Source organism: Corvus brachyrhynchos, unplaced genomic scaffold (genome assembly GCF_000691975.1).
Source record: "Corvus brachyrhynchos isolate BGI_N302 unplaced genomic scaffold, ASM69197v1 scaffold152, whole genome shotgun sequence".
Lineage (NCBI taxonomy): Eukaryota > Metazoa > Chordata > Aves > Passeriformes > Corvidae > Corvus > Corvus brachyrhynchos.
In genome coordinates, this window is record NW_008237447.1 from 7898710 (window position 1) to 7922050 (window position 23341).

The 23341-nt window shown below is 40.0% G+C and overlaps 1 long non-coding RNA gene across 1 annotated transcript in view; it reads right to left on the reverse strand.

Annotated features, from left to right (window-relative positions):
* LOC108446059 overlaps positions 1-11929 on the reverse strand; it is a 55330-nt gene extending 43401 nt beyond the window's left edge. Inside the window, exons 1-2 of the long non-coding RNA XR_001861168.1 lie at positions 11842-11929; positions 8381-8490 (exon numbers count right to left, since the gene is read on the reverse strand). This is a non-coding gene — a long non-coding RNA (uncharacterized LOC108446059). The remainder of the gene's footprint in view (positions 1-8380; positions 8491-11841) is intronic.
* Positions 11930-23341: the final 11412 nt, after the last annotated feature.

Sequence of the window (23341 nt, forward strand, 5' to 3'; positions counted from 1 at the left end):
TCCTGCGGTGGGCATCATCCCTCCTTATTGCAGGCCTGCTTGCTTGAATGTAGCTGCTTTATTTTAGCATCTTTTCTAGAGATTCTCACTTGCTCCCCATTCTGCTTGCCTTTGACAACTCCAGTATATGCCGACTCTTCTGTGCCAGTGCCTTTTATCCCAAACCACTCCACCTTTTCACTTGTTGGTTTGTTTCCTTTTTTTTGGTTTGTTTCTTTTATTCCCTCCAGTACCCCATGGCAGGTCACTTGCATTAGAGAAGAACTCCTCTACTTCCATCACTACATGGCACAAAGCCAGTTCAACAAGGCCTTTCTAGATTTGAGCATAGATAGCTGGTATCTCCATCTTTGCTGGAAATAACTGGCACAAACAAATTCTCAAAGGAAGTTCTTAATGAGATTTGAGCCGAAAGGCTCCTCTTTGTGCCTATGCACATTTTGTCAGTACATATTGTCACAAAAGCTGTATGGTCACAAAGAGCCATTGATGAGCCTCACACGGCCACTTGATCACTTATTTTACTATTATCTTCATTCTCAAGAAGAAAAAAAAATAAAAATGACATGGCTATTTTAAAATTGCACAAGTACAGAAAGGTACATTCTGAGTGGTTTAAAACCATTCTTTTAAAATCATATATAAATTAAAAGCTGCTTAATTTAAGAATGCATCCTTGGCTGAGGTACTTCATGTTGAAAAGTGGTTACTCAGCATATAAAGTACCATAAGTACTTTTCATGAAAATTTTTATGACATAACAAATTTTTAAAAATGGTTATTTACACAATATTTCTGATGGCCATTATAGTTTATCAGATCAATAGCCAATGTTCCTAAAAGTCACTTAATTCAGATTTATGTAATCCACATTATAGAAAAGATCAGTCAATGTATATTTACATCAGATAGCTTAATAACTCCCTTAAAATTGTTAAGGTGCTCTTCTCGCAGTGCTGTGCATTTCTATGAAGGCTTTTGCTTTATCTAAATCCCTTAAAACTCAAAGAAATTCATGCCAAACTTCACTGAGCTGCTGACAAGTCATCTGTGATGATAAGCACTTTTGACAAGTTCTTGAATAGTGAGGGGGACAGGGTGAGACACAGATTTACCTTTAAGAATTTGTCAGACTGAAAGATGTGGCTTTATAGCTTTTTTGTTTTCCCCTGATTCCACTGTGCTGCAGTGCTAGGTCACAACTGCTGGGTTTTCAGTTGTATGGTTTCACGGACTGTGCTTTGTTCATCAACTGAATTTTAATTAATGGCAAGAATGCCTACTGCCCAACTAGGTACTCTTTGAAGTTTTAAATTAAAATACCTTAGATATTTGGCTTAATAACAATTTAGTGCCTTAAAATTACAGACTTCATGTTTATACTACAAGCTCTGTCATGCTACAGTTGAATATACCTATTAGCTTGAGTGGAGCAGTGTGTTACTTCAAGAAAGATCTTTTTCACAGTAAGAATTTGATCCTAAACTCTGCAGTCATGAGAGAGCAGTTCCATTTGGTTTTAGTGGGTTTGAGTAGGTGACTAGTGATACTTGTGGGGACACTGCAGGGTCAGGTCTTGTTTTGGTTGCTGTTTAAACGTCAGCTTTTGTCAACAGTTACAGCAGCAGTATTAGGGACCTGTACATTTTCCTTAAAATAAGGATACTTCTACTCTATCTTAGCCTTTGAAATGTTTATTGAGGTCTGAGACTGCAGGCACCTGAGTGTTTCTTTTAGATGTGCAGCAGTCATGTTTGCTAACATCATGCTGTTGAAATTTTGAATGTACAAAAATGGAGAGGAAAAAACAGAAGAAAAAAAGCTTTGGTTTGGGGTGCTGGTTTTTTCCGTTGTTTTTTTGTTTGTCTGACTGTGTTTTTTTCCCAATAGCAACTGTAATTGCCACTGTGGATGAGTCTATAGCAAAGATGTGCAGGCACATAGTGGGAAGCAGAATCTCACACAGCCTTGGCGGGGGTTTCGGTTCAATTCAGGCTGAAGTGAGCCATGCAGAAAGAGGAAGCGCTGGCTTGTCTCAGCCCAGGCCCTCACAGTTCACGTGGCTCTAGGAATGCTTTGGCCTCAAAATGAGTTTGGTCAGCTGACTTGACTGCAAACTGATTAGGGAAAGGGATGTGTGCAAATGGGGAGAGAGGTAAAATTGGGTAATGGTTCTGTGACTGAGACGCCCTTCTGGGGACTGCTGAGAAAATGGAAGCAAGCTGTAAATGCACAGACTCTAGAAGAGAAAGCCAAGGGAACAGGGGTTGTTTGACCTGCAGGGGAAGGCATGTGTAAGAGAAAGACCTTAACTTGCTGTTGGTTCAAATTCAGGGATTACTTCAGAAGGGTTAGGAAATGTAATCGATAAAGTGCACAAGTGCCATATTTTTATGTGTTTGGATGTTTCTTGAGGCAAGCTGATGTAAGATACAATTGGAGTTTAGAACCCTTCAAAGGTCATATTTCTGTTTGTTTCTGTTGCCACATGTCCCAAAAGAATGGACTGTAATCCTGGTTTATCCTGGGTAAACACAGTTGTGGAGCCTAAAACTATCTAGACCCTGTAGTCCAGTCCTTCTGCAGGTGTTACAGACCCATACTCAGAATGCCACCAATGAAGTGATGATGCAGAGAGTGAGGTGAAACAGTGATGCCACCAAAGCAGGTTCAGACTAGACAGCATCTGAGATCCCTTCCTCTGAGTACAGGCAGGGCGTGCCCCACAGTGGAAATCTCCCCGGGGAAGTGACTGGAGCTTTAAGAGACAAAAAAAGTTGAAAAAAAAGAACAAATCTGTGGCTTCAGGAAACCTGTCTCCAAGTAGTGTTTGACACTGCTTGGATCCCACACTATACAGAGCAACTGTTTCCCCCATAGTCATTTATATAATTATAACCTTGCTTCATCCTTTCACCTTCAGAGTGGGAGGTTTTGTAATTCTTGCTAATTTCAGACAGATCTCCCACCGTTTCATGAGGAACACTTTATATAACACAAGTATTGCTGTGTGGCTAATGTTTTTAAAGCTGTGTTTGAATATTTCATGGATGGTAGGTTATTTTCTTTCCTTCAGCAGTTGAAAGTAAACCAAAGATTTTGTACTGCTCACAGTTAAAATTTGGCCATTACAGGAAGCAGATGTGACAGGGGCTGGGCCTAATGGGCACTTTACTGGTGGCTGGGTGGTCAGTGCTTGAGTCAGTGAATTATTAAACAGACATCAATTGCAACAAAGATAGTGGGACCTGATGGTCACATAAACTCATCCTCAGGTTCGAACATGACTTGCTCAGCAAAGTCAGGCTACATGTATATATATATGTTTTCACTTCAAAAACAAGGTTTAAGTGCTGATAGTTTTCCAGATTTATTTCTTCTTTAAAACCAGGCTGTGGTTTCTTGTCTAGTTTTTGACTTCTCCAGCAATTCATTAAATATTTTGTTTGTCTTCCCTGCTTTGGCAGCACTTTATCAGTGCTTGAATGAAGATGACATCCAGGAAAACCTTATTTTTGCTACTAGTTTGCCAGGAGCTGAAACCAGCTTTCTGGTATGATATCAATAAAACCTGTAATTGGAGAAAAGGTACCCAAAAGGACATTTTTTCACTTTGTGAACAAATAAGAGATGTGAAGAGGTAGGCAGAAAACAGTCAAGTGCACTATGAATCACTGCAGGGGTGCAAACAAAATTCCTTAATGACAGAGTTCTCACTGACAAATTCTGTTTGCTTTTGCCTCTAGAGCTGTCTGTGCTAATGACAAGCAACTCTGCTTGGAACTTATTTGCATGAAGTATTGTACAGTGCACACTGTGCATGAGTGGATGAAAGAAAGGAGTCAAGGCTACCCAGGGATTGTATCCCCATGACAACCCCACTTAATGAATTACTAAGAACCAGGAGAATATTGAGCAAAATGTCCCTTCCAGTACAGCTAGAGGAGTACCAGTGTGGACATTGTCACACAGCACGGCTGGGAAGAAAGATTTGAGGAAAGACCTATGGATGGGGTTAGTCTGATTAAATGTAGGTTTCAACCTCTGAGTTAGTCAACTTTGGCTCCATTTAGTAGTGCGAAACACATGAGTTCATTTTGCCAGATAAATTTCCTATTGAAGAAAATCATAAAGGGAGTTTTTTCAGATTGGTTCAGATTCAAACATTTCAACTGAAGATACCTAAAGTAAGGTGTCATAAATACTTAATCCCCATTGTATATTCTCTGCTATGCTGGAATATAACTACACAAAAATTCAGAGACAATAAAGCTCTTTTGAACAAAGGAAAAGTCATATCATGTCAGTGGGATTGTTATACTCAATTAGAGCCTCCTTTCCCTCAGACTGCTGATAACCTAAGTGAGAAAAGTTCCCTCACTGTAAAACAATGCACATGAACACCCAGAAAATGAAATGTCCATTTCATTTTGAATAATTGGTGTGTCAGTGATTCACAGCCCACTATGAATTGAGATGTATTTATTTAATGGCTTAATCATTTTAATGATTCATTTTACTTTAGATTAGAAATTCAATTCAATGTCTGTGTGACACTTCAGACTCAGAAGTAACTGGTTGCAATGTTTTGTTCTCACACTTGACAGGTCAGAGCCCCAAGATGTTTCGACAAGTAGCTCTGTTGTGACAGGTGGGACTGCTGAAAATAGGAGAAGCAAAGCTGGGCTTTGTACAGTTATTTAAATGACATTCAGGTGCTTAATGGATTGATAGGCTATGTCTAAACTGTGGGATGTGGAGCTGGTGTCTAACTCTGCCTGGACTCCACATCAGAATGAAATCCAGGTGTGCAAGTTTCTGCCTCAGTCTGAACAGCACCCTGGTGCCTGTTGGAAGAGGGGAAGTTGGAAACTGGGGTGCTTTCTCACTGGTCCCCGCCATAAAGCACTCAGGATGTGGGCAGAAAAATGCATCATCTTGCAGGTTTTGTTGTGTTGTAGACTGAACTTTTGTGTTCATGATCATGTGGTAATAAGTAGCTTTCGTTTGAAATCTGGATGTGTAAAAGCAATTAGATTTAAAATTAATTTTCTCTCAGATGGGCTGGTGTCTGTAGCACATTCATACACAAACAAATCACTGCAGCAGCAGTGACTAAGAAGACAAGCAAGCATTTAATGAATCACAAGTATTAATTTTTCCCATAGACATGCTGTGTTTGGTCTGGAGAAGGCTTGGAGCAGGAGGGGAGAAACTAAAGAAAAGTTTGGGTTGTATGGTAAAAGGAAACATCTTTGTATTCAGAACTCTTGGGCTGCCAGCCTCCTTAAACACTAAGTGAAAAAAAAAAATTTAACTCAGCTTTTTTTTTAAAGAAAAATGAAAGCCAGTAAATTGCAGGGCAAGAACTGATCCATAATCAGCAGGATTTTTCAGTTGTACTAAATCTCACTGGCATAAGTCAAAACAAGTAATCACAGTTGTAATGTGAAGATTCCCCAACCTGGAGTTCATCCAGCACCTGCAAGTGGAGTTCTGCATTTCCAGATTCCCTCTTCCTTTAGTATCCATCCAGTATCCCATCTTACAAAAGAGCTTCTTCTCTAGGCACCCATGTTGAGGCAGAGGAAAATGAAACTGATATTAAACCCTCATATTCAGGGGATTGGGCAGTTCATTCCTGTGCAACTAGCCTGGAAGCTATCATGATGAACTACTGTTTATGAACTCTAAAGGAACTTATTTCAGTTAGATAATGGTTAATTTACAGCCAGAGCTTAAAAGGGCAGAAAAAGATAGCAGCACAATTGGGTTCAGTGCATGATGGGGAAAAATAAATATCTCACAGAAAGAGATTTCTGAAATTCAGATCACATTGAGATGCAAAGAAAGCTGTGAAAAGCAGTAGGAGGGTGATTGTATTCCAATTAGATTTCTTCTGCTCATATAAAATAGGCTTGGACTGAAAGTTAATCATCTGATTTATGGATCTTGGGAGGAGTGAAACCCTACGAACTCCTGAACAATGAGAGGCAAATGAGACAGAGGGGAAGAAAAATTGCATATTTCTGAGACTGTGCTTCTGGGGAAAAACAAAGACAAAAGGCCAAACATGCTCTTGGTTTACAAATTTACCTTGGTACTGTCCTCTTACACTCATGTTCATGTTATACAAAAACACTGCCTTTTTGAGCAAAGCAGTCAAAAGCAACTCATGATTTCGCATGTCACAATCTTTTGGGCACATGATAAATATATTTCTACAAGGTTCCTGCAAGACCTTCCAGAGTTATGTTGCTGTGGCAGATTGGTTCATTTATATGATTGGTCATGAGCAATCTGACATCTGATCTGAGCTTGTGTCACATGTAAAAGTGTGTCCATTCCTTAGCGGAATCCTTTAAAAGCATTCCATGTGTGAGTTGTATGAAAATTACTGCCAGCCAAAGGGGAACAGCAGGATTCATGTTACAGCCATGCTCGGTGACAGGGTTTGGAGCACTATCAGGTCAGTGACAGGAGTACTGCCTGCCACCAGCTAGTATCCACTTATGTGCTCTTGTTTTTCCTTCAATTAATCCATCAGTAACTGGCTCTCAGAAATATAATACCAGGGCATTTGTGAAAGGACCGAAAGAAGAGATGTGATGATGTATCACAGATGCCATTTCTTTCTGCCATTCTTGAGTTTCGGGCTTCTGCCCAGACCTGCTGCTGGGACTGATGCAGCAAAGCTCAGCCCAAGCAGGACAAAGATGGTAATGGTAAACAGGACATTACTCTCAAAATGTTTCAGCTTTTTTTCCTTCATATGAAGACATATGGTAAGTCACATCCATGGTTAGGTCACTTGTGTAGCATTTTCCACCAAGACAGATAAAATACTTTTCTTCATCAGCCTGTGCTAATGCTTCTAGTTCAACACAAAGCCAGGCTATCTCTAATCTAGAGTCCCCTTTACACTACACTTCAGTCCTCCAAGCGTCAGCCTGAACTCTCAATGGGTTTTTTTAGCTGAATTATAGTGCAGGATGAATGTCTGGCCCAGACACCCAGTTAGAACCTCAAATTTTGCAAGCTGACATCTGGGCATCAGTTATTAGTACCTTTTATACCTTTAGTGGACATGTTCCAACATGAAGTTCTTTACAGCCTCCAGGTGGTGGGGAATGCTGTCTGTTTACCAATAAAGGCCCTTTCCCCTGGTTTCTGTGTTAGTTTGCACAGAGTGCTGAGACAAGGTCATAATCTGGATCCTGGTTTTCATTTCCTGGTCTGCATACCAAATACATAAACCTTTTCCAAAGAGCTGTTGATAATCTTCTATCTTAACCTACAGACCCAGTGCAGCTTCCCACCTTTCAGTGGGAAAGGACTGGTATCTCTTTCCCAGCCAGCAACAAACACTGACATATATGTTAACATTTTTCTGCTGCTGCTCTGCTCCTGTGAAACAGGAAGCAGAGTCTATTCCCTAATTGATTATTTCTATATTCTTAATAGGGACTATTTATGGTCTGAAATTGTCTTTAGCTGCCATCTGTTCCTTATGCTGCTCCATACATGCCCTCATCCCTGACCTGAAGTAACCATCCTTTCTTCAAGCAAAGGAGATTTAAATATTCATGCTGGCTAGGTCTTGAAGAAACACTTAATTGGTATCACAATCTCCCACACAGAAGTGGTTTATTCCTCCTTTAGACTCTCAGCATTTGAAATATTTACTATAGTCAATGAGGACACATCTCACAGGAGATAAAATCTTCTTCTTGAAAAAATTTCATGTGTTCAGGCTTGCATTTCTGAAGAACACTGAAACTTCCACTACTTGAAATGCAAAATGAGACATACCCAAGACAGCACTGTTGGCATGTGAGGCTCATTTGGTATTTCTTGCAAACGTGACCGTGTTGCCATTGGGGTCACAACAGGGAAGGTGTAGAAATCCTGGTGATGGGAAAGCTACATTCACTCCTGTTTTGAACTCCTGAGTTTACTCATCCATTCTTTCTGGTGGCTGAGAACTGAGGACTTGACCCAGGACCTTGTGCACTGGTATCCTGCACTATTTGAGATGCCCTAAGGTTGGTATCCAGCCTGGGATTCAAGTGCCACTCCATAAGACCCCCAGTCCTCAGCCAGATCTTCCAGCTTTGCAGGATGTTCCCAACAACCCACACTGAACTGAACAGTAAACCCTGAACCCTCTTCCCCCAGCTGCACTACCTCATCTCCTGCTCTTCAAATGGAACAACAGACACAAAGAGCTAAAATGTTGGTGCAATTCATGAGCTTCCTTCTTCAAAAGAAATAGTACACCCCACCACCTAGTCATAGCAATCTGCTGAGCAAGCACCTAGTGTAGACCAATAAACGAAAGGAAACTCAGGGGTCAGTACAGGTCATTATTTTCACATACCTTTGAATAATGAGGGCATCACATGTCAGCCAGAGGAGAACAAAATGTCACATTCTCTAGCTAAAGGTCATCATCGGTCATAGGTCATGGAAGGGAGGCCAGGAAATAACCTATGAGGTTAGGATGAGTGCACAAAGAAAGGGCAACAAATGTCAATGAAAGCATGCAGCTGTTGTGAGATGAAACAACTGAGGCACCCTTTTGTGCTGACACAGGCTTAAAAAATGTCTTTGCTGACATTTTTTTTTTAGCTGGCACTTTTATAGGACATTGACATTAATGTACCCAGCCCTGAATTAGCCTTTTCTGAAAGCAACAGTTTGGAAGTTAAGTGCAGCATTTTCCAAAGAATCATAAGCATGACATTTTTATTTCAAGTGATTGATGTTACAGTGGACTTCTAGCACCAAATTCTAGTTTGATTCTCAATCATTGCATCTGTGTAGTGTGATAGCAATCAGAAACAAATGGAGATGGCAGTCTGAATTGCAGGAAAGGTCTTCTGGAAATTCTTTCTGCCTTTACCGACAGCCAGATGTGTCATTTCATGTTTAATATATTGCATTGCATTTATCTGATTGTTTTAATTTATGGATTTTAAAAAAGGTTGATTTCAGGTTTGCCCCTGCAGTGGTGACAAGCACTTGCAGGGCAATCATACAGGAAAATAATAATGAACAGTTCAGGAATGTGTGGAAATACATTCAAACTCAGAGACAATTTCTGATGAGTGAGCTGCACACTTGACTCATCTGTCTTTTGCTTTCTCTTTTGCTGAACAGCAGCACAATACCATTTTCTCTTGTCATTGTGGGTATAAACCTGACAGTCTGCATGGAATAACATGATGATGCCAGGAATGCATGTCAGATGAAGGATTTCTGCATCTCCCATGCCTATCTTCCCAGAAAACTCATGCAAAGAGACTGTCAAAAAAACCTCACCAAATCAGGAACACTTTGCATTGATATCTTCACTGTGGCTGGGCAACTTTGCAGGGTGAAAGCCTTCAGAAATGGCTTAACTCATGAGGAGATGCCCATTATGAAATATTGTATATTTACATTAAATTACAGAAAAGTAAGTGAGTGTGATCCAGAGAAAGGAGAATGGTAAACTGGAATATAAAATTACTGCCTTTTAAAAAAAAATTCTTCCAGTTGGTTATTTTATGACATAAGAGTGAGATAAAGACCCTCTCTCTGCTTCAGTACTGCTTCCTGATCAAAGAACACTGACATCTGGTATAGTCTCTTTGGAAATTCTCAGGTGATACTAACTTTCAAATTATTCCTGTTGCTGACTTGGCAGTCAAGTTTTTGTTCAGAGATTCAATAGGTGAGGTGAATAGTTGGTTTCTTGGTTCACTTTTTATTTATGAAATTGTTTAAAAATAAAACAAGAAAGCATCCCAACTCAAGGGTTCCAATTTTGTTCTTTACACTCATCATTGACTGCAGTTTCTAATCTGAATCACACCACTCACACCCCTTTTTTTTTTTTTGATAAATTTCCAAACCCTGTTTGTTTGTTTGTAGGTTTGTAGGGATTTTTAATGAGGTCAGACTTAGCTCTGCAAAGATGCAAACGCCTGCTCAGGTTTGTACACCACTAATAGCCCTAGGGAAGCCACAGATATAACTAAATGCAAGCCCTCTAAAATCTGGACGTCGATGCTTTGGTCTCTGTAAAAGGAAATTTAAGGTATTTTTCCCTGGAAATTTCAGCAGAAGCAGAGTGCATAAGAATGAGGCATCTATGCAAATTGTAACAGACTGAATAATCATTTCATCAGACTATATTCTGACTGGGCTTATTTACAGGGGGCATTTATTTTAATTATGTTTTCTACCTATTCACTCTTCCTTATTTTGGGTGTGTAATTGGCCACCTAAGAAACATGCCATTTTTTCAGCTGCCAGGTTGACTGAGCTAGAGAAACCACTTCTCAGGCAGGTTTGAATGAAGTGTGTTTGCAAGAGTATTTGAGTTTGGAATACACTTTCTCCAACATTCCTTTAAACAAAAGCCACTCTGATTAATGTTAACAGAGAAGATGCTGAAACATGTTCAAATGTGGCTGAATTGGAGTTTCAGAGTTTACGAACACTCCCACAAAGCATTTACCCATTACTCCTTGCATCTATGTGTAATTCTACTCTCAGTAAGCTTAAAGGGTTCTAGGGCTTTTTTATTCTGAGTATGTGCAAAGCAGTATCCAAGAAATCTCCTTTCCTATCACAGTTCTGTGTTTTCCCTACTCTGTTTAAACAGATCAGTTAAATCACAAGCAAAATGAATTGGCTTTAGGGTGTCTGAAGTTAATAGCCCATGCATCAGAGATTTACTTTTCTTTTTATTACTTAAGACAAAAATAAGTTAATTTTGGTTAGAAATATTTTAGAAAAATACTCTCCAAATCCCAGAGGGTTATTAATTTACCTTTTTTATTTTTTTGAGAATAAGCTTTGCCAAGCTTGAATTCTGATTCAGCAGAATCAATAAATAAAGAAGATTGTCTTTAGGTTGCAGAAAACTGCAATCAGTGTGCTGCTGTGACCCATCGAACAAGCAAAGGGCACCGGCCAATGCAGTCCATTTCATTGTCATTACTGGTATTATGGTGACTCTGGGCAACACCCAAGGAAGGTGAGTCAGAACTCTACAATAAATATTGTAGATCGAATGCTGAAAGAGGCTTTGCCCTTACAAGTACATTATATAATACTAAATATATATACGCAAGTGCTGAGTTAAAAAGAAGTCAGGGACTTTAACATGTCATATCTATATAGAGGTTATTGAACCTTCTTTGAAAAGTCTTTTTTTTCTAATGTCATCTGCTTTTCTCGTGATTTTTGCCCCCCTCAACCCACATAAAATGGATGTGTATTCAATCTTGAACTAAGCATGCTTGCAATGATTGAGAAATATCTAAGGTCAGAGCTTACAAAAAATTCATAAGGGAAGCAGCAGGCAAAAAAGAGATGGGTTTTTTTAAAGAGTTCAGGAGCCTCTCTATGAATTGGGCATGACATATTCATGTTACTGACTTCATTTATTTAATGTGGCTCCAAATAATTGATACCAGTACAGTGATAAAAGTACAGAGACTTCACTGCCAGAATTGTGATAATGAAGAGCCTCCCTGCTGATTTCATTCATGGGGCTGTTAGTCTGCTGGGAAGGACCTCTGATGAAAACTGGGCTGCAGCAAATGCCATAAAATAACCAAAGACACAGAGCCCTTTACCTGAGGGCAGCTCGGTCAGGGAGTGATTCAGGACAGCAGAGGGAAAAGAGGGAAAATTGCATTCACTGACAAACCAGGCACAAGTTTTAAAAATCTGATCCAAAATGTGAGCACTGCATTATGTACAGAAATCTACAACATCTTTGGAACAGATCCAATTACGTGGCTCCAACAGTTAGTTAACTGGTATATCAACAGTGCTTCTTACCTTACTGAATGCAGTCCAAACTTTATCCTCATCTACCACCCATTTGTTCCCTCTGCCTCAGACTGTGAGCTCTCAGAAGCATCGGCTGTCTTTTGTTATGTGCTTAGCACAAGGGGCTCCCTGTTTGGGCTATAGAAAACAAGCCTGTAGGCTCAAGACAGCCATACAGTGCTGAAACACAGTTAATGTCAAGAATCCTAGAAAGGAACTGAATATTAATATGAATCTAAAATCCTTTCTAAGCAAAGACCTCATTTGTTAACTCTGCTCAATTGTTTCACTTCATGTAAGTGTGTCAATGGTTGATTAAAATTCATAAATGTGCAGCAGAGTTACTGGATAAATGTTGAGTTATTGTTTACTTATCAGAGTGCAGTGAAGGCAGAAGCCTGGATGTGGAAAACTGTGTCAGGAGGAAAGGGCCATGGTATGAGTCACTGCCAGGACAGACTCACCAAACAATCCACAATGTCCCTGTGTAAATTCTGCTAGAGATTAATTATCTGTTACAAAACAAAAAAAAAAAAAAAAAAAAAAAAGTCTCTTACTTATAGCCCATGTTTACTTGAGCTTCAGCTTCCAGTGACTGCATGTCTTGATGATTTTTCCCTACTAGATTAAAGCTTCTGCCATCAGAAATCTCTTGCTTGTGTGGGTTATCGAGAATTATCAAGTTGCCTAAATTCCCCTTGCTCTGCTTTCTCTTTATTACACCTATGTTACCCAGCTGTCTTTATGTCTTCAGATGCAAAATCTGGGTCACAGCACTCTGTGTCTTCCAATCTTGAAGTTATTTTGCAGTGTTTAAGGATAGCTCCATCCCTTGTCTTCAGCTACTCGTCCAAAACTGCTACATCAGCAGCTCTAGTAAAAACTTGTCATGAATAATCCCTTACTAATCTTAAAACAACAGGCACTTCAGGTGAGCTCACAGGCACCTACAACTCCTTCTGCGAAAGGGATGTGCCCGTAGAAGCCAAAGTCACAGCTGTTGAGTGCAGTCATGTGTCACACATACTGAAGTGGATGCAGAATTAGAAAAGGCTTCCTGCTCCTGGAGTTTAACTTGATTCTTTAATCATGTACCTTGGTTTGCAGCGTTCTTTTGATTGGACAGATGGACAACTGCGGAATAGTGCCATATCTATGCTTGCAACAGAGTCTGAAAATGGTGTGAACAGAAGTAGCCTCTGGGATGAAAAGGACGGAGCTATTGCAAATGTGGATCAGAAATGCCATTTGCACCTGTTCTTTGGGAAAGGGATTCAGAGAGAGCTGTTTACAGAGCTGAATCTCAGTATGGGACAGAACTGCAGCTAACATCAAGACACCTTCCCACAGCTGAGTGAAAACAAAAACATCAACACAAATAGGCAACAGTGAACACTGTGTGCCACCCAAGTATTGCCACTAACACTGTGCTGGCTGTACTTCTGTTGTCAGAGCTTTCTAATACAGGAGGGAGCAAATTTGGACAACAAAGGCACAGTGAGATGTGCATGTAATGATACTGTTCTTCTCATCTCTGTTCTTTAAAAGGAAGAAACTTAGACACTTTTTCCCGCTAGTTAAGTTGTTGCACTTCCTACGACCTGGGCCTTGCACAGAGTGAAGATTTATATTGCTGAGTAAAAGAGGGCCAGAGAGCAGCTAAGCACAGGCTCCAGACTGGGGATGCTGCTGAACTGCTTGTTCACATCTGTCTCTGTCTGGGACCTCTCCAATGAGCTCTGCCCAGGGACAGTTTGGATTCTCTTTGGGAGGTTGCTCACCCCAGTGCTCTTGGCTAACAATGACCTCACTGCACTGAGTCTGACTTCCTCCAGCCTACACAGTCCTCTGCTGTACCTTTACACACTCCAGTACCACAACTCTGTACCAAATCAGCCCTTGGGTGGTCTGTGGCACTCCTGCACATGCTTTGAACCAGTGTCTCTGTCCCAAACAGCACAAGAGGCACCCCACAGGGCTGGGGACAGAGCACCAAGCACTATGTAGTGATGGAACAGCCAGTCTGCTGTGGTGGGCCTATAGCCCTAATGAGTTTAGGAGCGAGTCAGTCAGTGCCACTCAACCTTTGGTAGTCCCCTGGCTCTCTTTTGCTTGGGTGTGCAGAATGATCCGAACAGTCCGAAGGCCAAACTCAAAACTCCATGGCTATCCAGCAAGAAGGTCTGTGTTCAATGAGTACATCTGGGGTTAGGCATTCACCTGATAGCAAGAACATTCTCAAAGAGAACTTAATTATTATGTTATGATACTGTGCCTATTCCTAGTCCAGCCAGGAGAATTGTAATGGTTAATTTACAGTGATGTGGGCTGAAAGTTTTCATTAAAGCCATTTCTCCCTGGCAAATCTAATTATGACAAATTATTTGAATAGATAATGAGAAATAAATTATGTTATTTGAATAAATAACAATAATGTAATGGTAACAATTGCAATTGAAAAGCAAAAGAACACCATAGCAAAACAATGCCTTACTTTTGATATATTATGCACAAAATGTTTTGCTTTATTTAAAAAACCAGCCGGTATTAGAAAATAAAAGGATCCAAGGAAGAACCAAATGTCAATATATTTGGATTTAAACATTTCGGGCAAAGTAATTATCTTCAGTACTTAATTTTTCCCAGTGTTTGGATTATATTTAGGGTTTGTCCCCACTTAATTTAATGTGGATACTTAATATGATCTTTTATATGTCGAAATTTTTCAATCCTGACATTTTTAATGGAATGGAAAATCCATTTGACAATCGACTTTAATTTGTACACTTTTGAATTGTTGTATCAGCTTTTGGCTTCTCACTCATAATGTCACTTAGCGGTGGCACTCTTCGTTCTTGAAAGAGCAACTATTACAAATACACAATACTTTTAAAACACCAAAGGGTAGGTGAGCACCGTCTGTGTTCCCTAGCATAAACTGTCTGCAGAAACAGGGCACAGGGAAAAACAAAAACACCAGCTAGAAGGCTTCTCCAGGGCAAGCTCCTGTCCATTTGCACTTGCTGTGCTCACTCCTTGAGCAGGAGCAGTCAACAGAAGTCAGCTCCAAGGAAATCACTGCCACTATCAGGCTGGCTAACATCTAACTGGTACCCTACAGATTAAGAGCCTGATGCAATTTCATCTTGAAAATGACTAAGTCAGGACTTGGAGTGATTGCTCTGGAAAGCAGAGGTTCAGCTAAAACTAGCTCCAGTTGCCAGTAATGTATTGATTTAGTATGCCAGCTATAGCATCGATTATCTTCTGCCTGATTCAGCCCTCAGATTTCTATCTACTGGAAGAGCAGAAAACCCTCTCTAGTGTAAATTATTTCTGCATCCTCCCACCAAATAAGCCCCCTCCAAATTTAAGGAATGCTTCACTCTGACTATAGTCAGAATCACTTCAAATAACTGGAGCTTCATGTTTCTCAAGTAAGGTTTCCAGCAAGGGTTGCACATATTAATAGGGTCAACTGAGGGCACACCTGCAAATGCAAGGGTATTGACTACAGGCAAGTTAACCTCTCTGGGCATGGTCTAACCCATCTAATCCACTGCCCTTTTCCCCCTTAGTAATAAGGCAGCTGGACTCCTAAAGGCATTTGTTTTAATTTCTTTTACATTATGGACATTTACCTCCTGATGTTACTATATGTTAGGTTTGCTAAACATGAGTGCAGTAGTTAGATCATTTTTAAAAGCTAATTGTATTTCTCATGCTAATGAATTATTCATAGATAATCATATAAATCCACTCTCCACATTGATGTTTTATTTTGCATACTAATCTGAACATTTTGCATTTTCCAGGTTTTGATCTACAGATGATCTTTCATATTGACCTATTCATGAATATAGGGGTTCAGTTGCCCTTAGTGTTCTGGTTTTTTAATGCAGCCAAATAGTGAATAAATTTCATTATTATATGACACAGGCTTTGTCTCAGGACTTCTTGTCTGACAAACTCTCTGGCTGTTACTTACCAAGGGCCTTCGAGAGATTTGGTAAGGACTGGTGTAGATATCTCTGCAGGTGACACACAATACCTGTGTACCAGATTTCACACCCATACTTTTAGTCTGCAGTTTTTTCTACTAATTTAATGGATTCAGAAGCCCTGGAAAGTAATAGAAAGGAAAAGATGCTACCTTGATCTAGGGAACAAAGCACTGGCAGTTGTATAATGCTAGGGGCAGACTGAACATCACCATACAATTGAGGCAATGCATGTAGTCATTATGTCCAATACCTGGTCTCTCCTGTGCTAGAAATAGTTTATGTTTTCAAGGTTCTCAGCAGCTTCAATCAATACAATGGCTTAAAATTCAAATAGTGAACAAGGTCTGTTGTCTAATTATAATTTTCTAGGATTCTTCATTGGATGACAGTGAGTTAAAGTTGTGTCAAGGGAAGCAATTTTGTAGGAATTTGACCAGTAAGCCTGCTTTTGCAGCAGTTTTGTTATTTGCAAACCTCAGTCACAGCAAGCTTTGTCCATGAGGATTCCTACTGGAACTACTTAATATTACCAAGCTGGTGGTTAAAAGATATGCTGAAAATTACACCATAATTTTGAAAATTTGCACCATGACTTCAAGCCGTGTTGAAAGCAGACTATTTCTTACGAATACGGGGATAAGTTTATTTTAATAAGAATAATTAATCTTGAAGAATAGTGAGACCATTGTCCAACAAGGCCTCACTGAAGTAAGGAGATTTCCTAGAGGAAATCTGCTGTCAGCCTGAGGAGCTGAGGTGTATACAGTCCATGAGGTGAAGAAATAGAAAGTGAGCTTTCCTTGAAGCAAGCTGTGAAATCCTGACCTGGTGTCGTTGCTAGAAGGCTGCTCCTGACTTCTGAAAATGAAAACCTGACTCTGTATAGGACAATTGCTTTGCTTACTAAAAAAGTATAATTATCTCAGAGGGACAAATTTTTAGGGGAATCGAAAGATTTGATGGTCTTTCAGACCAGTCACTTGTAATTTTCAGGACTGAAGTCTTGCACCCCTCAGAAATATCAGGAGAGATTTTGCAGAGTTGGAAAATCACTGCTACACAGCTGGCTAGGTGAACAATATCTGATGCAACTTCTGCTAACATGCACAGATTTTATGATCATGCCTATAACCAGGGGGCTGAGGGGAAAATGTTAATTAATCTGAAGGAAAAAAGTATTGCCAGAGGCCAGCTGCTGTCTGAATTGATAGAGTAGCTACAGCACTGTAATTTGCAAACTGGAGATCCGGCAAGACTCGTCTCCGCAGTTTTATCTCCCAGGCGCCCCAGGAGTGCTTTAACTGATATCAGGGAAAAGCTCAATTCCAACAATAACTTTTTTGGTTTAGAGACTGGCCAGAGTAAGTCTCTGTCTGCAATGTGGCTGTAAACTGGCTGGGGGTGTAGGCTTTGTCTCACTATGAACTGTGTGCTATTGTTAGCAAATACCCTGTGAACTTGTATCAGGGTTTGGAATTCAGTCCCAAGACCTTCCCCTCATTCACCAGGCCCAGAAAAACAGGAGGTATGGGAAAAAAGAGGGGATGCAGTAATGATGATGAGGCTGCACCTCTGTCATACAGAGATCTGTTTTGCTTAAAGAACTTCCTCTGCAGAATGTGGTGTCTGAGAGCAAAGTGCCTCAGACACCAAGGTCCCTCAGGAGCACTGCTAAAGAGATATATCTTGTCAGTGAAGTTTGGCATCGTTCAGACTAAATATAGATGTTTGATTGCAGGTTTAAGCGTTTTCTTTTCAGACTTCAGTTCTAATTCTTAGACTTTTTATCCTTAATTCTGCCCTTTGTGCAGTTGTGTCAAGCACAGCACTAAACAATTCACTAGCTATTTTAATAATATGGTTTCTCTAATTACTGAAACAAATGAGCTGAAGTAACTTTCAATTTAACTTTGATCCTTATCTTTCAGCTTGCTTAAACTTCCTAATCCTGAGCCTTTCCAACATCAAGAACTCTATGCCTAAAGGAGCTACAATTCAAAGACACATCTGGATCAGAGAAGCTTATCTCCTTAACACAATACCTGCCATATTGGTAAGCCAAAAGTTACATATATTTTGATAAGTATACATCCTATAAACAAATTTTAAAACATTTGAAATTTAACCGTTCCAAGCATTTGAATTTTTTTCTGATAATTTATCACCTAATCTTGTATGATGAACTGTTGGAAGGATCTAAATATGTAGTAATTAGTCTAATATCTAATCTAATATTGCATCATTATTTTAATATATGACAAGGGTTGTGTGTTAAAGCTTTTTCTGTCTTCTCAGAGGGGCTTGTTTATAGGATTTACAGAAGGAGAAGGAAGGGCCATGCAATCAATGGCTTTGAAGCTGAGAAAGAGTCACCATGAGGTCACTCTTTGACAGATAAATGATGAATTTTTAAGGGTGATGCTTTATTCTGCAACCTTTTGACTTTCAGAACTGCCCTGGTAGCAGAGAGCCACGAGCTTCAGCAAATAAGTGAAATGTGAAAAACAGAAAACAAGGCTTATTATTTTGTTAGGAAAAGCTTTTTGTGTGCGGACTATGTAAATCCTTGGGTTGGGGCTGTTGCTTTCTTACTAGCATCAGAAAATAAAGCTCGCATTGTGTCAAACTCATCCTAATGACTAGGACTCCTCATGTCCGTGTAAAAGCCACACAGTTTGACTAGGACCATGAGGTAATGTACAGTAAATAGAGGATGATGTTAGAGAAGAGATCTTGCTGACAGGAATAATGTGATTCAGCTGCTAATGACTCAGGGCTTTAAGAAGTGTTTTGGAGTCGACTTCAATTTACAATTCTCCTTTGAATTGCACTTGCTTATCATTAAACCCTCCCAGCTGAAAGCCTCTCTCGTACACCTCAGGACAGGATAGCATCTTGCCAGGAAGAGATGTGGATAATGTTTCACTCAGAGTGATAAATATTCCCACACGTATCATAAAGCCCCAGTTGCCATGGATGGACTCTCCCCTGGGCCACCCAAGGTGATGGCCAGCCCCTCCTCCCACAGTCCTGCCAGGGACTGTGTGCCTGGAACCAGGGTACATCTGGCTGCTCCCCTTGGCATTTCTAAACTTTGGTCATCTTCAAAAACAGTCCCTGGTGTGTGTCCATTTTTCCTGTCCAAATCTGAGGATTATTACTCCATCTTGAGTCTCTCTTCTGGAAACTGGGAAGGCTACTGGCTGCTAGGGAGGCTAATGGGGCTTTCGTGCTTTTCCCTTCAGTTCTCCCAGTCTCAGCACTTTTATTTCCAGCGCAGGCCTGGATGCTCTCTGGTCTCTCAGCCTTGCCTCTCACACTGGTGTCATGCACATGTCTGAGAGGTGAAATAGGCACTCCTAGTGATTTTGGTTGGTGTTTTTTGTATCCAGCATTTCCAGTGTCCTGTATTTTCCAAAGTTGGTTATTGCATACCAAAAAAAAAGGGAACCAAAGCCTCCCTAAAGGCTGAGCAGGAACAGAAGAAGACTGAAATGAAATATTTCTGTCCTGCAGAGCAATTCCAGTATTTCAGATTTTTTTGTCCATTCCTGATACAAGAACTGCACATACTGAAGTTCCCTGCAGAATATGTGTTTCCAACCCCGACAAACAATTGAGAGAAACTAAAATATGTACTTCCTGATTACCTAACTAAATAATTTCTAACACTTCTTTTTATTGCATCTTACCGAGCTGCTCCTACAAGACCAAAAGCCTTTCAAGTTTAAGCTGAGACCTTTCATTCTTCTTAATTTTAGTGAGACTTCTCTCAGGTCCTGCAAAAATGGAGACTAGAGATATTGAAAAACTTCTGCTACAGCCTGGGTTTCCGGGCTCCCAACCATTCTGCAAAACCCTCAAAATTTTGTGGTCTCCTAAGTCTGTGGCAGTCCATATGGAAGGACCATCCTGGAAATCTTGACCATAGAAATCTGGATTCCTTAGTAGCCTGTAGGCAGGAAGAAAAGCAGTTTCCAGTGGCCACCTTTTCTAGCAGAGCTTCAGCTAAACTCATATATTTCTGAAAAATATCCTGCTATGGGCAATTTTACATATTTAATAGAAAAGGAAACCAGACCTGATTATATGGAAATTCCCAGACATCTCTATGCATTTCCTGGCTCAGGATGGAAAAGAACTATGAAAGTCTGCAAAATCAGAGACCAACTTTTGAAATCTTCCTCACAATAACAATGCTTCAGTTTGCCTATCTATAAATTGTGAACAATTTAGATGAACATTGCACCTCTCAACCTCATTAATATCTGAAGAGCAGTTGAGAGTCACTGGATGTGCAAAGAATGTCTCTTCTCATGCCTGCAGTGGGAGATGCCTTGTTTGTGATGTTCTATGAACCTCCAGACTTCATTCGTCTGACTTAAAACTGTAGTTGGGTGGTTTTGATGTCTTAGGGAGATAACTCAAACTCCCCAAAGTAGAAAATCAAGTTGAAACTTATTTCTTTCATGTGGTGTCTTATGAATACATGCTGTGGGTGTTACGTTTAAGTACAGGAGACTGATACTTTTGGAAAATACTTTTAGCACACACTGTGTGGGTGAGAATGATTTCCCTGCAATCTTTGATTCTCTTATTTTTCTCAACCAATTATGGTCTTCTAAGATGAGACCATGCCAATGGGCATTCTTGAAAGTTGGGAAAGTTCCTGTTCTGTGCTCAAGAGAGATGTGTTTCCTTCCTTTCTTTCTTTCTTTAAGGGCTAAGCAGTTACTTGGATAACACAGAAGTCCTCAATTATAATCAATTTTCTCTCCATCAAGAAGTAAAATTTGTGAATCTCATCTGCATTGAGTCAAAGATCATATGTGATTCACTCCTGAACAGGAGACAAAGGGGAAAAGCAGCATTCCTGTAGTAGTTACAGTTACCAAATTCCCTGCAAATTCTCCAACTCTAATTTCTTTAAATTTGTTAGGAACAAGCTCTACCTTTCTGCCTGTATGTATCTTCAGGTTGTAAAGGCAAAAGAAGGATTGCACTTCCTTCTTTTCTGCAAACTCAGCTTCCTCTCAGTCCCTTCTGATGGAGGTCTTTGGGCAACACAATATATAAATATTTATTGCTCTGCCATAGAAAAGAGTTTATTTGTCTTCCCAGGGGCACTGGCCCCATGAAACATTATGAGTTTCGAATATTTTACTGCACAGTTACTCAACTACACATTCCAGCTCTCTTCATTATACAGCAGCTGAACATTACATTCCTCCTCAGGGATGCTGAAGTGTTCTCATGCTTTTCTAGAGCATGTTTTTCAGGAGTCACACAAAGTTATTTTTTTACTAACTAGAGGTTATAAACATCAGTGTGCCAACAGACTTCAAGGCCAGGTGTCTAAATTTGACCAAAGCGAGCAAACCATCTTCAGAACCTATTGCAATGAAGTTTGTAGTTATGCAGAGCTTTTGTTTCACTGTACAGTCAGCCAAGTCTTACACAGAGAGACTTTTGCTTCAAAAAACCAAGGGCTGCCTACTCACTCAAGAAGAACTTCCATATTGCTGTTGGAGTCTTTGAGACTGTTCTGGGCAGGAGTCAGTGGTGCTACAGTCACCTTCGCCAGTCTGCAACAGTTTTACTGCAAGAAGGACAAGGACTGCTCCAGTCCTTGCTGCAGACTTGCTCAGAATGTATGGCTTTAAATAAACTCAGCAGGCCACTGTTTTCTGGCACGCCTCATAAATCTGCCTATATAAGTCTCAGTACATTCTGCCATCTATTACTCATGTCCATATTAGAGATAAAGTAATTCTCTTTGAAATTCCACCGCTGCCAAAAAAAAAGTACATCATAATGCAGAATAAATACTTGTTCATGTTACACATCCTTTATTTTTGTGTTTGACCCTTGCGTGGGAAAAGGTAGGAAAAGGTGGGAAAAAGTTGACAACTTCTCGTGCTTTTTGGGATGGCTCCTGCAAACTTTGTGAGCCCAGGTGGAAAGGGAGGAAACTGATTTTGCAACACCTTGTGAAGTGAGTTATATCTTTAGCACAATATTTTGGAATAATTCTTGCTCCTTTGCTACACACCCTGGCACAAACCTGTGCCAAATTAAAATAAATTAGCAACATTTGTGGGTGAATTATAAAAATATCAGTTGCTTACACAAGCTTTAAGTAAGGCTTTGCATCTTTGATACAAACACTGCACTTGTCTAGAGACTTTGGGATAACCTTTGATGGAAGTTCTCATTTGGAAATTTTCTTACTTAATTTCAGGTTTCTTTCATCCCTCACAGTTTGAGGACACCTCGCCTTTTCTCTGAGCCCAGTAGCCTGCAGACAGAGGCTGCAGATGGACATCAGGAAAGCAGGCAGTGCTGTACAGGTACTGAAAAATTAATCTAATCACTTTTGGGATCCATTTTAGACGACTAGACAAAGCTTCAGCCATTTCCCTTGCTTGGGCCAGTGTGCTTTCTCTAATTAGAGAGGTAGGTTAAGTTATCTTCTCATTGCAGCAATTAACACTTGCAGTAACTGCCAGACAATTTTGTAATGATTCAGGAAAAGCATCCAACTTCAGAGAGTGTTCCTATAGTTCTTTGTCAGAGATGAAAGTTCACATTTCAGTGAGGAACAAGCCACTCCAGAGTGCCATTAGACCATCCTTGCTCATAGTGCACATCATGCTGTATATTAATGTTCTTGCTATAAATATAGCATTCAGTTTATCCCATACATCTGATTTTCACATCTAAGCAAACAGCCTTGGGTTAGAGTTGGGCATGTAGACAAAAAGCGTCACAGCAAAGGTAGACAATAGAGTACTCCAGTTAATTCAGTGCATATTAATCTTTCCTGTAGCTGTTCGCTGCAGTGAAATTCACCCATTTGGCTGCCCTATAAACACTGAGACTGCATGTAGCAATGCTAATGAATAGTTTCAGGCACTTATTTACAGAACCTAAATAAAAGAAAAACCAAATAAAATGTCTGCACACTTGCCATTTTTGTTGTATTTGAATGCTAGACAGCTTCCTGTCTCCTGCAGCCTCAGCAGTGATTCTGAATGTCAAGCAATAGAAGCAGGGGTGCATTGCTTCCTCACCATGGCATACATGTTTGATAAGCCACTTGTGTTCCACGTTACTCTTCTTTTCAAGAGATTTTAAGGGGAATCATTTCAGATACATGCAGCTGCTGTCCTGCTTCTTCATGGATTACCTTTTCTAGCTTTTGTCTTTATTCACTGTGTGTCAGAGCATACTTCTCCTCACATGCTTCTCTTTCTAGGAGAGGTATGAACCACAATTAGGTGTATGTGGCAATAGCCCGCTGTTAAGATATGTTTACACATTAACTTTTCAAAAATACAAACATATAGCATGATTTTATACCAGGAAAATAGGCTGCATCACTTTTTATTTTCATTTGTTTCAGTGTGACTTAACATTACCTGCAATCAGCCCAATTAAATAAAGCTGAACAAATTTTAAACTTAACTAAGTGTTTACATACGTACTTGTATGGGTTTATCTGG